Source organism: Gossypium hirsutum, chromosome A11 (assembly GCF_007990345.1).
Source record: "Gossypium hirsutum isolate 1008001.06 chromosome A11, Gossypium_hirsutum_v2.1, whole genome shotgun sequence".
In the NCBI taxonomy this organism is placed as follows: Eukaryota; Viridiplantae; Streptophyta; class Magnoliopsida; order Malvales; family Malvaceae; genus Gossypium; species Gossypium hirsutum.
In genome coordinates, this window is record NC_053434.1 from 21,473,691 (window position 1) to 21,486,615 (window position 12,925).

A 12,925-nucleotide genomic window follows, 5' to 3' on the forward strand; every position below is an offset into this window, starting at 1 on the left:
TTATCCTCCAACATTCACCTAAATGTTTCTTTCCGCAATGCTCACAGTCTGGAATTTCTATACTTCGAGATGGACCTCTCACACTACTAGTAGATACTTTCATCTGTTTACCTCTGCTTCTACCACCTCTATCTGAACTAAAATTGGATCTCCAGTCACTTCTTGATTCTATGAATCTCTTCAGTAATGGATTAGAACTAGTAGTTCCCATACGTTTCCTAGTTGATTTACCAATTTCTGATTTTTTATCCAGACCCAGTTCTTGTTCTATCATTTTTGCTCGCTCAACCAGATCAACAAGTTCAGTAATTTTGAGACTTACCAATTGAATCTTAATTTCGTCTCGCAATCCCCGTAGAAATCATTTACAACTATCAGTCTCGGTTGGAACATATTCTAAAGCATACCGGCTCAATCTAGAGAACTCTCGCTCATAATCCAGTACTGACATATTCCCCTGTTTCAACACTGAAAACTCTTGCTTTTTCTCTTCGATGTACAATTCCCCAATATACTTCTTCTGAAATTCTTTTTGAAACAAGTCCCAAGTTACCTGATCATCTGGCAAATGTCTAACCACAAATTCCCACCAGAGATACGCTTCTCCTTGTAACAGTGATACAACACATATCAGACTCTCTCGGGGGGTGCAGTCTAATTGTTGCAAAACACTTTTTGTTGTTTCTATCCAATTTTCAGCAACGGATGGATCAGCTCCTTTTAATCCCTAAAATTCCATGGCACCATATTTTCGTAGCTCTTTAATCGGGGCCTGTCTGACAGTAGGTACAGATGTAGTAGCAGGTATAGCTCTCACTATATGCTGTAATGCATCAGCTATATCTCTTAACACTTGTGAGGTATTTCTTTCTCTCCATACGTTAGAGATTGATTATTTAACGGATTCACACCAGGTGTAACAGATTCAGTTTCTTCTAATTCTCAACTTCCAGTATACATTTCCTGTTCAACATTATCCATTCTTTCATCTGACATTTTATCTATAAAACAAAATCAAATAAATACATTAGCATCCAAAAATCCCGACTCAATTTCGACTCGACAGTGGCATGTACTTCTCAACTCACTTCCGAGCCCAATTTAGCCCGAGAATCGGCTAAACCTGATAGCTCTGATACCAACAACTTTAACACCCCTTAACCCTAAACCGTCGTCGGAATGAGGTTATGAGGCATTACCGGACTTATCAGACAACTTACGAATAATTTACAATTAATATAACTTTCATAGTATAATATAATAATTAAGTCCCTATCTTGGACTCTCGAAGTTCAAACACGTATTAAAAGTAGAACGGGACTTGTTCGAGTATTCCAAAAAAAAATTTTTATAAAAAATTTCGGTAGCATTTCTGCTTATTTTTACCTAAACCTCCTGCAAATTCAAACCAAAATCACCAACACCAATGTTTCACATTCATATAACTAATATTTATATCATTAACATAATTTTAACTTAATAACTATCATAGCATCATTCAAAATTGATTATAAACTTCATTCATTTAACAACTTAATGTTCATGTATCAAAAGATCATGTACTTTCCTTACCATTTCATTTAACCATCTAAATCTTATAATTCATCCTTCACTACTCAAAGTAATATACATATTCAAGTGTCTAAACAACACCTATGTACATGCCACCTTTACCCAAAAGAAAAATATACATCACCAAGTTTGTGTTGGAGTCGGGATTGTTCTGGATGCTGAGCCGGGACACTTGACTTCTACTAACCTGCGCACGGAAACAACCGTACGCTGAGTATGGATATACTCAGTGGTATTACTATAAATCAAGACTATTTAACTTTAATAAATTACAAACATCAACCATAAATTTTATAATTATTTAAACTACTTTATATATAATTATTTTACTTCATAAATCTTAAATTCATAATTCATTTTTCTCATACTAACTCAATTCATAATTTAGTTCATACATTCTTTCTCGTACTTTTCAATAGTGCTAAAACAAATAATCTCATTTTCAAAATTTCATTTCAATTATTTACCCTATTAACAAAGCTCGGACTATGACAGATACGCGGATTTCCACCCAAACACACCAGAATGTCCAACCCAAACACACCCAGGATATTTTAAATCCTCCATAACACACCAGTAAGGCATTAAGTGCCTCTTCGGATAAATCGAAGATATAATAACAGAAACATCTTCTCGGCCGAACTACAATCTCTTCATCACATCACAAATCCAATGGCATGCCATTTGTATCAAATCTAGTCCGACAAGTTAATAGGGTATCATTTTACTTTTCTAATTTCAATTTAATTTACACAAAAATTTTCAATACTCATTCAATTCAAATATCTATTATCTTAATTCATATACAAATTAAATTTCACACAAGTGTATACCATCAACACCATACAATTGTCACCATTTATTTATTTTTCAATCAATACGCTTTTCAAATAATCACATACTTACGTCAAGTCTTACTTACCATACATAACAATTAAAATTTCAGCAATCAATAATAATTAAAATTTGAGTTATAGTAATACACATCATAATTCTCCCGTTTTAGTCCTCGATGACTTTCTCCTTTCCTTTCGATGCTGACGTTTCAGGTTCGTTGTTGGCTACGAAAATAATAGTAATTTATATTATTATTTACAGCAATAATTATAATAAATAATTAAATTTCTAAACAATTCCTACCTTATTCCCAATTTAATCCTAACTAAACTTAATTATTTTCTTAATCTAATTCACTCTCTTTTCTATTCAAATTTTGTCTAAACTTATATTTAACTATAAAATTTCCAGCATATTTCCCTAATTTCAAAATTTCTTCAATTTAGTCCCTTCAACATAAAACTTATAGCCTAGTTTACAATTTAATCCCTTAATCAATTCTAACTTAGAATTCATTCAATTAAATCCCTAATTCCTTAATTTATCCAACATGAACCATATTTGGAAACATATAAACTCTTGAATTATCAACTTAATTTCATCAAAACTTGTTTTAAAGCTTCTAAAATATCAAAATTAAGAGAAAAGGACTTAATTAAGCTTACCAATTAAACTTGAACCTTTAAAATCCCAATTTCCCTTTTTATTTTCTTTCCCTTTTTCTTCCCCTGTTTTCGTTTTGTTCCCTGTTTCGTTTATGTTTCTTTTGTTTTGTTTCTTTGTTTCCTTAATTCTTTTTATGCTTTATTATTTTATTAACATAATATAATATTAATATCATATATTAAAATATCTTTTATTTTAATATTAAGTAAATTAATAATTATATAACAAGTGCACATATTTATATTGTTACAAATGTCATTATCTAATTTGCTTATCAAATAAAAATCTCATGATTTAATTAATACAATTAATAATTATAAAATATCTTTATACTTAAAGTATAAGTAATTAAATATTTAAATTACAATTGTACCAATACAATTCTTACACATGTATGTTTTATTACCATACAATTGTCTTCTATTTAATTTATTTAATAATAATGCTAATAATAATAATCTAATATAAAACCATAATGTTAATTAATAATTATAATAATTTAATATAAAACCATAATAATAATCATTATAATATATAAAACCTAAAAATAATCTTTGATTTTATTTCACCAATATGCCGCCTCATTTGTAGTCAATGGCTTAATTGCCATTTTAATCCTTTTTATTTTCTATTGCTTTATAATTAAACTTTTACCCTTTATTCAATTTAATCCTTTTTATTACTTACTCTAAATTAAGCTAAATTCACCTAATTAGATCCTAATTAGACACACCACTAGGCTCATAAATATTTTTAATAATTATTTTCAAACTTATTTCACTAAGACGGAGGCCCTATAACTCACTTTTCCGGTGCCCGTAAATTTCGGGTTATTACATATTTTTCAGTGGCTTTATCTTTTGCATATATGGAAGTAAGTTGGTCATAATAAGGGGAATTAAGAAGTCTGAATTGACCGGCTTCTTTATCACTATAAAAAGAAAAAAGAAATTCACATTAGATATAAGTTTAGTCAAAATAAGATAATAAAAGTAGGATATAAGATATAATCTTACACTTATATATGAGTTCCACATAGCATCTTCAGCAACAACCATCTACCTATATTCGTCTACCAAAGTCGCTATTGTCTTTTCCTCTGAGCATTTGTAAATGATTGTCTACTCCTTTTTCAATGTCTTAATCCCCGATTCAGGATTAGGTCTAGCCTTCAGCATAGCATGAGGTAAAACATTCTCTAACATTCTTTCTAACTCATTTAAATAATCGGTATTGAATCCCACATCTGCGTTAAAAGTTCCAACATTGTGTAAGTCGACCATACAAGCAACCAACGCATCATCTTCTTTTGAAACCCATTTCCTTTTGTTGCCTTGAGAATTTTGGGAAGAAGTTGCAATTGATTGTGAAAAGTCTAACATAACTATCTTAATTAAAAATGCAAAGTAAAATTAGAAACCTAAAATGTAAATAAAAGCAGTAGCTCATATTTCTGATTAGTTGGGTCACAACCATAATTTATGGGAAACAATAATAAATCAACAACAAAACTAAACTAAACTATGCTTCGATGGCAAGAATAGTTCAACATAGAAAACAATATTGAACAAAGATATTAACATTATCAAATAATAATAAAAATGTAAAAAACCTCAATAATAGGGTTAAGAAACTGAAGAACTAAAAACCACAAACAAAACATTGAAATATAGAGCTCTAAACTGCAAAATGATAATTTAAAAAGAAAAAAAAACATAACACAATATTGCATTTAGAAAGCTATAAGAAAAGGAAATGAGAGTTAGGCAAGATATCAATTACAAGCCAAAATGAATCATGAAAGCAATTATTTGTCTACATCGGAAAGAAAATATAATCAAATATATAAAAACATAACATCACACACTTCAATCGAAATGACCAACCCCAAAATATAAGTTACCATATCATTGCCTTAAAAATTTTCATGTTCTAGTCTTTGTTTTTCCAAAAAAAAATTCAATTTAATAGATCCTACAAAATATGGAAACAAGTGCACCAATGTAGTAATTCTGAAGTCATATTTTTCATTTTTCAATTGAGCCTTTAAGGTGTGAATTTCATGAAAAAGTTCTACAATAAAATATAAAAATAGCAAAAGGTAGAGAATTCAATCAACTAAAGCAAGTCCTTTCTCATTCTATATTATCTTGCAACTGTTAGAAACCATAATATATTGTTGATAAATAAGTCCATCACTCTTAACATTGATTTTTACAGATTTTTCGGAGCCATTGTTGATAAATAAGTCCATCACTTTTAATTTTTTATTTCCTTATAAGATAGCACTTGTTTTAGGGAGCCCATTTCATCTTTAGCTTCTATATCCCCTTTTAATGAACTACCACAAACAATCGAAACAATTACATAGTCCATATAGAAGGCCTATAGAAAGACATGAACTATCCATTGGTGTTATAATTGTGCCAATGATAAGCATTCAAGGCAAGCTATTGTATTGCAAACCAAAAGATTTGTTTAAGGATCACAAAAGCAAATCAGTTTTCAGTTGTAGTGGAAATCATACCAAAGAAACCAAATTAATCAAATTCGGTATAACACTCCAAGAACCAAAAGAAAGATGGAAAGCGCCAAAAAGAATCAAACATATCTTTTTTTTCTTTTTTTGTTCAACAAGAATTAAACATATTGGCAACGTTAGAAACCAAATTCCCAAAGTCAATCAAGTATTGTGATCCAATTAAAGAGTTAAAAGAATGATAGATTAACCAAGCAAGAATCAAAGAAATTTCAAATAAAGAATCAAAGTCAATCAACATTTCTTCAATCAAATAACATGAAATCTAGAAAAACAAAATCAAAATCGAAAAACAAAAACCTGTTAAGACATACATACCTTGTTAATTTGACAATTAGAGATTGTTTGATCCATGTTTTATTCTTGTTTTAGGTCGGCGAAGATCGATGATTTAAAACAGTGTGAGGAAATATGAAGACAGAGAAGACACCCTACTAAGTTCATCATTTTTTCATATCAAATCTAACTATAAAATGAATGGAAAACTAATGAAAACCTTTGCAGTTTTATATCGATGGGTCTTGATTCTTGAAGTGAAAATTACATTTAAAAAATGGTACCCAAGATAAGGAAAAGAAACCCAGAAATAAGTTGAGAAAGTTTAAAGAAGATGAGAGAAAAGGGGTAAAAATAAAATAAAAGCTTAAACCAGCATAGGCTATGGGTTGGTAGACAATAAATTAAAAAGAAAAGAATAGTCCCCATTTCTTTTTTGTGCTGATCAATAAAAAAATAATAAATTAAATAAGTAAATTTAGAGATTTACTCAGTGAATAAAATGGGTATTGAAGAATGGAAACAAGCATTGGCGACGGAAGTAATGTGACCTAAGATTCAAACAAAAAATACAAAATACAAAGAAAATGAAGAGAAAATTACTCGATAATGGGGGTAGATTTTGTCTCCAACTTTGTTACTCAAAGTAACATAAGCATCCAAATAAAATAAAGAGGGCAGATGAAAGGAGTTTTTGTCTTCGAAAGTATTAGGCTATTACGAATGGCAAAGAATAGGCAATTCAGAGCCCTATCTACTGAATGGGTATTCAATGCTCACCCGTAATAGAGGCCTACGTGGAATGATGATTCACTAGTAAAAAATTGAACCAAACAAAAGAAATATTGTTTAGAATTGAATAAGCCCTGAGCCGAATCCCCCATTCCCCCAACCAAACATGGTGTTAGGGTTTAACTATATTTTATTTTTAATTTACTTTTTCACTTTTAATTTTTTAAAAAAAATAAGAATGAGGTATAAATGTATAAAATATAAAAGTTATATTTGGTTGGCATTTTGGACATAGAAAATATTATTGAACGAAAAATAAATAAAAGTAAGGCATCTAAATAAATGTGATTAATTTTTTGTTATTGTTGGGATAAGAAATCACGAACCCTTAATATGAATGGTAAAATAATATGTAAAATACCAAAAAAAAAGAGATATTTATCCCATTTTCAAGACATGAGATGAATGTGTGGCATAAGTACATGATAATTTAGTTGTGTGTGTGTGAAATGTATGAGTTGTATTTTAATTGATATGAAAAAGCAATAGAGATTAAATATGCTATACTAATTGTTAAAAAAATGTTACATCAATAAATATATATTGAATTAATTTAAAACTATGTTAAAAGAAAAATACGCTTTGATTACTTCAATTACCCCGTAATTGATGGGCTAGATTTTGATTATGCTACACTTAAAAGAGGATAAAATATTTTCCACAAAAAAATGATAAAATATCTTTTGAAATACAATGACCTAAGGATTCCAAGAATGTTTGGATAGTTGTAGGGGAGATTGAGAATAAGGGATAACACTTTACGTGGATGAATAATCGAGCGGGAGAAGAGGTAGTTTGAGAATTACTAAATTAGGGATTGATTAATAATATGAAGAATGTTAAAAAATGTAACCCTCATAAATTTACCTATTACTGTCTTGGATCGTGGTCCAATGTCATTATACACACATTACCATTCACCATTTGCTTCCTAGTAATGAGCGTAGCTAAGGAGGCTGACAGGGGCCCCGGTCCCCCCTAAAATGGAAAATTTTCATTTAAGCCCTTTAAAATTTTTAAAATTTTAAATTAAGAAAGGTAAAATTGCACTTTGCTCCCTGAAAGTGATTAAAAATTTTATTTAATCCTTTAAAAATTATAAATATATAGGCTATTAAAATGGTGAAATTGTATTTTTACTATCGTAAAAATTACAACTAAATTTTGGCCCCCTAAAAAAATTTCTAACTTAGTCATTGTTCCCAACCTTAACACTTTGAAATAATATTGGACACATATATACAATGTCAGAGTATTATTGCTTAATCATGGGAAGCTAGACTATTGGGATCACTGGTCTATTTTTGACGTGTAAACTTAAGATTGCAAAGAAAAGTTAAAAGACAATGGAATAGAACATATTTTGGCAAAGTAAGAACAAGGCGTCAAGAATACCAAGTTTTTCACGCTACGACTATGAGAAAAGGAGCTTTTAATCATATTTTGCGGATTGTGGACAAGAATAGGATCTGGGTGAAGGATTAAATTGCTCTGTAACACCCAAACCCGGCCTAAACACTATGGTCGATTCTGATGATGTCACATGAAATGGAATTTGAAAATGAGTTTATCAAATTAAAATCATTCCAGTTATTTAACCTTTATTTTAATTAGGAACCAAATGCATGTTCTTTGCTACGTCTAAAATCTTATCTTTTGAGCGGAAGCTTTGGAAACATTTATTTTTGAAAAATCGTTCTTGTTAAGGGAAACCTTTACTTTTAGCAAAAATCGAGTTTTTACCATCTAGCTATAATAAAGCCGTAAAGCAGTTAAAAATCTAAAATTTAAAACCAATGAGTCCAAAGTCCCAAAATTACACAGCAATACCCAAAAATAATGTAAATTCAAAAACTGGATTAAAGCAGTACAAAACAGTGGTGGCCATCGTCGAGTCCTCCGCCGCACCGAACCGTCTAAGACTGGGGATTACCTATATAGATTAACTGAAAAATGGGTGAGTTTTCGTCAGCTCAATGTGTAATCCCCACCGAAAGTATGCATACAGATACACATCAGAATACAGTCAAAATATAGTCTGGGCCTGAGCCCATTACAGATTCAATTTGGGCCTTAACCCAATTAGATACAGTCTCTGATATAAATTAAGGCCTCGACCAATCTCAGATACGGTATGCGGTAACAGAAATCAAAAATCAGAATCTTACCCACCAGCTTCTACACACTATCTCTGACATCTCTACACACCATGTTGTACCGAAATGCGGCATACAATCAGAAATTTGCAGCTGAGCTACCAGATAACCGGCTTAAGAACCTTTCAGAACATGTCCTCCAAATATCATCAACCCACCCCGATGCAATACAACATACATGAGATGTTATGCTATTATGCAGTTAACAGTCCATACATTCAGATCAAAACACATGTTCAGTTCAGATATCATACAGATAGTTCACGCAAATAGGGTCTAAGTAATGCTTAGTGACCCTATAGTAGGTTCACAGTCGACTTGGGCGATTCGTGCAACCTTAAGAAACTTTTCAGAAACATGGGCTCAGACGCCCATGTGGCTTGCCCGTGTGGGCCAACACGGCCTAAATTGGACTTGGCCGTGTGGATCACATGGCCTGGCCCAAAATTCCACACGCCCGTGTGGCCTCCACAGCCCAATTCAGTCTAGCCCGTATGTTGCACACGGCTTACCTGGCCATCAAACGGCCTTGTAGTGCCCACATGGCCTAGCTTGTTAATCACATAGCCGTGTCTCTCTACACGGCCTACTACACGGGCGACCACACGCCCGTGTGGCGTTGACAGAATACTTTAGCTTTCGTCGAATCTCGTTTTCTGCCCTATCGAGTACACACCTCGTATCAAAACGATGCTAAAACAACCTTGAGCACTTCAGAACCTAAATATTGATCAATTCACACTACAATTAGTCCTTAATTTACTATTAATCATGACTCCAAATTTGAAGGCGGATCAAAAACTCAAAATCAACACTTACCGACGATAAACCAAAGTCCTTAATGCTCTAATCTTCGCAACAACACAAAACGATTATTGTCCTTCACCTAAACCAAAAATACCAAAACCATCTTTTTAGAAACTAACCAAGAAACAATCGAAAATAGGCAAAATCGTTACTTATTGAACACGCATGATGAAACGTGGCACAAAAAGGATATGATCTTGATTACAGAATTCGAAAAAGAAAGAGAGGGGGAGAAAAATGAAGATTCGGCAGAGGGAAAAAGGGATAGGCAAAACGTCTGAATTGGGGAAAGAGGAAAGAACCCAATAGAGTTCCAAATCAGATTTTTTGATAACCTACCACTTTTCCCTCAACTCTCACATATCCACTACTCAGTTGTCTATTGAAACTTAAACTCTTAGACACCACTGAGCAAAAATAAACACATTTGCCCACGCAAAGAATTAAACATAGGACTTCCAGCCTATTAACATTCCACTTATCCACCAAACCTGCAGGCCCATTTTGTTAAGTGTTTACAAATAATTACTTAAAAGCCTACTAACCAAAGGTAGGGCTTCGATTTAGAAGAAAGACAATTTTTCCAAAGACATGGCTTGAACTTAGGACCTCACACATACACCTAGAACACTTAACCACTGAAGCAGATACAGATTTGTGTCAAAATTCACAAAGCCGAAATTAAAAATTTAGGTTGTTACATGCTCTACATCAATTATTTGTCAAATATTTTTAGAAGATTTATGATGTTCCACACAAATGTACTAAATAGGAAATTAATTCGGTCATTTGTAGCTTAGAGGTGCCAACTCTATTGTAGCAACAAAAGGTTGTACTAGAGGCTTTTTGTATGGATGCAAAGGTAAAAAATGTTGTATTTCATATTTTTTTCACTTAAAGCTCCAGGTATTGATGGTAAACCAATAATCTTTCATAAAAAAAATATTAGGATATTGTTAGGCCACTTACAATCTAGACATATTTAGGGTTTTTAATTTTGAGATTCTTACTAAAAGAGTTGAATAGGATTGTGATAAGTTTAATTCCTAAAGGACATCAATAGAAATTTGTCTCTAACTTTAGGTTAGTTTATGCAATGTTGCATATAAAATTTGTGCCAATGTATTAGTTAATCAACTCAAGTTGGTTATGGGAGATCTGCTAGCATTGTTTTAAAATGTTTTTATCTCAGGAAAAAATATTATGGATAATATTTTATTAGGGAATGAATTGTTACAAATAATTTTTTAGAACAAACAAGGCAAAGGTATATTGGATGCTTTGAAAGTTGATATGTGTAAAGGTTATGATAGGGTAAGCTAGGATTACTTGCTATGTGTTTTAGAACACATATGGGCTTTAATGAAAAATCAAGGCAACTAACTCTTTAGTGTGTAAGCACATTTTCCTATCAGGTTTTGTTAAATAATAATCCTATAGAATCATTCCAACCAAATCATGGTTTACACCAAGGTGATCCTGTCAATGTCAAAATATATCGTCTCACATGTTGATACATGTTAAAGAAAGGAATGAAATCTAAGGTGTTAGGATCAATAAACAATATAGTCTCATCTCACATTTCTTGTTTGCTGATGACTACTACTTTTTCTTTAATGCTACGTGAATTCATGTCAGATGATCAAATACTTAATAGAAAAGGTCACCAATTATAAGGACTAGCAACTAATCATAAGAAGTTAAAGTTGTTCTTAAGCTAGTCGGGTAAGAAAAATAAGAAGTGGTAGTTTTTTAGTATATTGGGTGTGCAAACAATGGCTCGACCAAGTAAGTAGTTGGGACTTCAGCTTGGGTGTTTGAATCGAAAAAGAAAATGAAGCAATAATTAGTTGGATGGAAAGCTAAGCACTTAAACTAGGCACTTATTACAACAAAATAGGGTTAAAGTAATCCAATCAATTAGAACATTAATCCCTTATATTATTTTTCATGTGTGAAGGCACCTAAAGGTATAATAAAGGAAATTGACAGAATCATGCATTATTTCTAGTGAGTTCATGATGAAAACAAATGGAAACTTTATATGTGTTGTAACACCCCATACTCAACCCGATCGTTGGGTCTAAGCTACGAGATGCTACAACCATTGACGGAACAATTTCATATCAATTACAATTAAACAACATTTGATCAATCAACACATATATAACTAATATTTACATTCATAATATGTTATACGATCATTTTTGGAACCCACACGATCTTATGAAAGCTCTATTGCTAACTCTTGAATTAGGATGAAATTTTAAAGTTTAAAAATAATCGCTTCCGCCACCTGCGTGTGAACACCAAGTAGAGAATCAACACTAAACAATCTAATATAATGCGGTATCTGCAAGTGTGGCAGGTCAGTTGTAATATTTGTAATGTTCAATGGAACACCCAAGTATTCCAAGGATCGAACCCACAAGAGTCAGGGATTAACTGATCCCTAAAAAATTGGCATGCAATTAAGGAGTCTAGATAACTACTCATTAAGTGTCATATTACGAAAGAACATAATTGTGGTTAATTGTGCTAATTAATTACCTAAAATAGAAAATAATTAAATTGTAAAACAAGAAAAATTATGAAATCAACAACTCAATAATAGACAATAGTTGGTTGACTTCTATGTTGTTAATTTACCTTAGAATTAGGGATCTAAATCACTTGCACTCCTAAATTGGCTTAATTTTACCTCTCAGTCTCAATTTTACTAAGTTAGAAAAATTAGTTTGGTATATCTCTCAACCTTACTAAACTAATTCAAGACTATCAAATTGATGTTCAATGAGATCTCCTCTCGGTCTCACTCATTTAAATTTTCCCTTAGGGGCATCAATCTTAAGTTTTGAAGTCTATTTAATTTGGCTCAGATTTTACGATTTAGTCCTGAACCAAAAATCAACTAAACAACATTTTCATCAACCAACCACCTAAGATTTAGCTACTCATATTCATTTTAAACAGATAAACATCCAACACTCAAGCAAACTATGCATCAAAGTAAACTCAAAGAGACGTTGAAAAGAAAAACTTAAGCTTTCTTGCAAAAGCTTGAATAAAACAATAATGGTAGCAAGTAAAAACATAAAAGATAATATCTTTATCAGGTACAATAAAATAAGGCTGAGTTATATTAAAGGTAAAGATTAAAGTGAAAATACAAAGAAAGTTTAAGGTATTAAATAGCAATTAGCATCAAGTTACAGTAAACTTAACTAACTAACTAACTAACTACTTAACCAAAAACCAAAAAATTTAAAGTTTAAACCCT

General features: G+C 31.6%; 1 long non-coding RNA gene across 4 annotated transcripts; it reads right to left on the reverse strand.

Moving 5' to 3' along the window:
• Positions 1-2,476: 2,476 nt before the first annotated feature.
• On the reverse strand, positions 2,477-6,487 carry LOC107912708 (uncharacterized). 4 transcript variants are annotated; one of them, XR_005904924.1, is made up of 4 exons: positions 5,933-6,487; positions 4,092-4,459; positions 3,881-4,006; positions 2,477-2,633 (listed from the first exon to the last, which is right to left on the reverse strand). It is a non-coding gene; the product is annotated as an uncharacterized lncRNA (long non-coding RNA). The 4 variants fall into 4 exon arrangements; XR_001688257.2 differs by lacking the exon at positions 2,477-2,633 and having other exon boundaries at positions 3,769-4,006; XR_005904923.1 differs by lacking the exon at positions 2,477-2,633 and having other exon boundaries at positions 3,769-4,006; positions 4,092-4,408; positions 5,933-6,485.
• Positions 6,488-12,925: the final 6,438 nt, after the last annotated feature.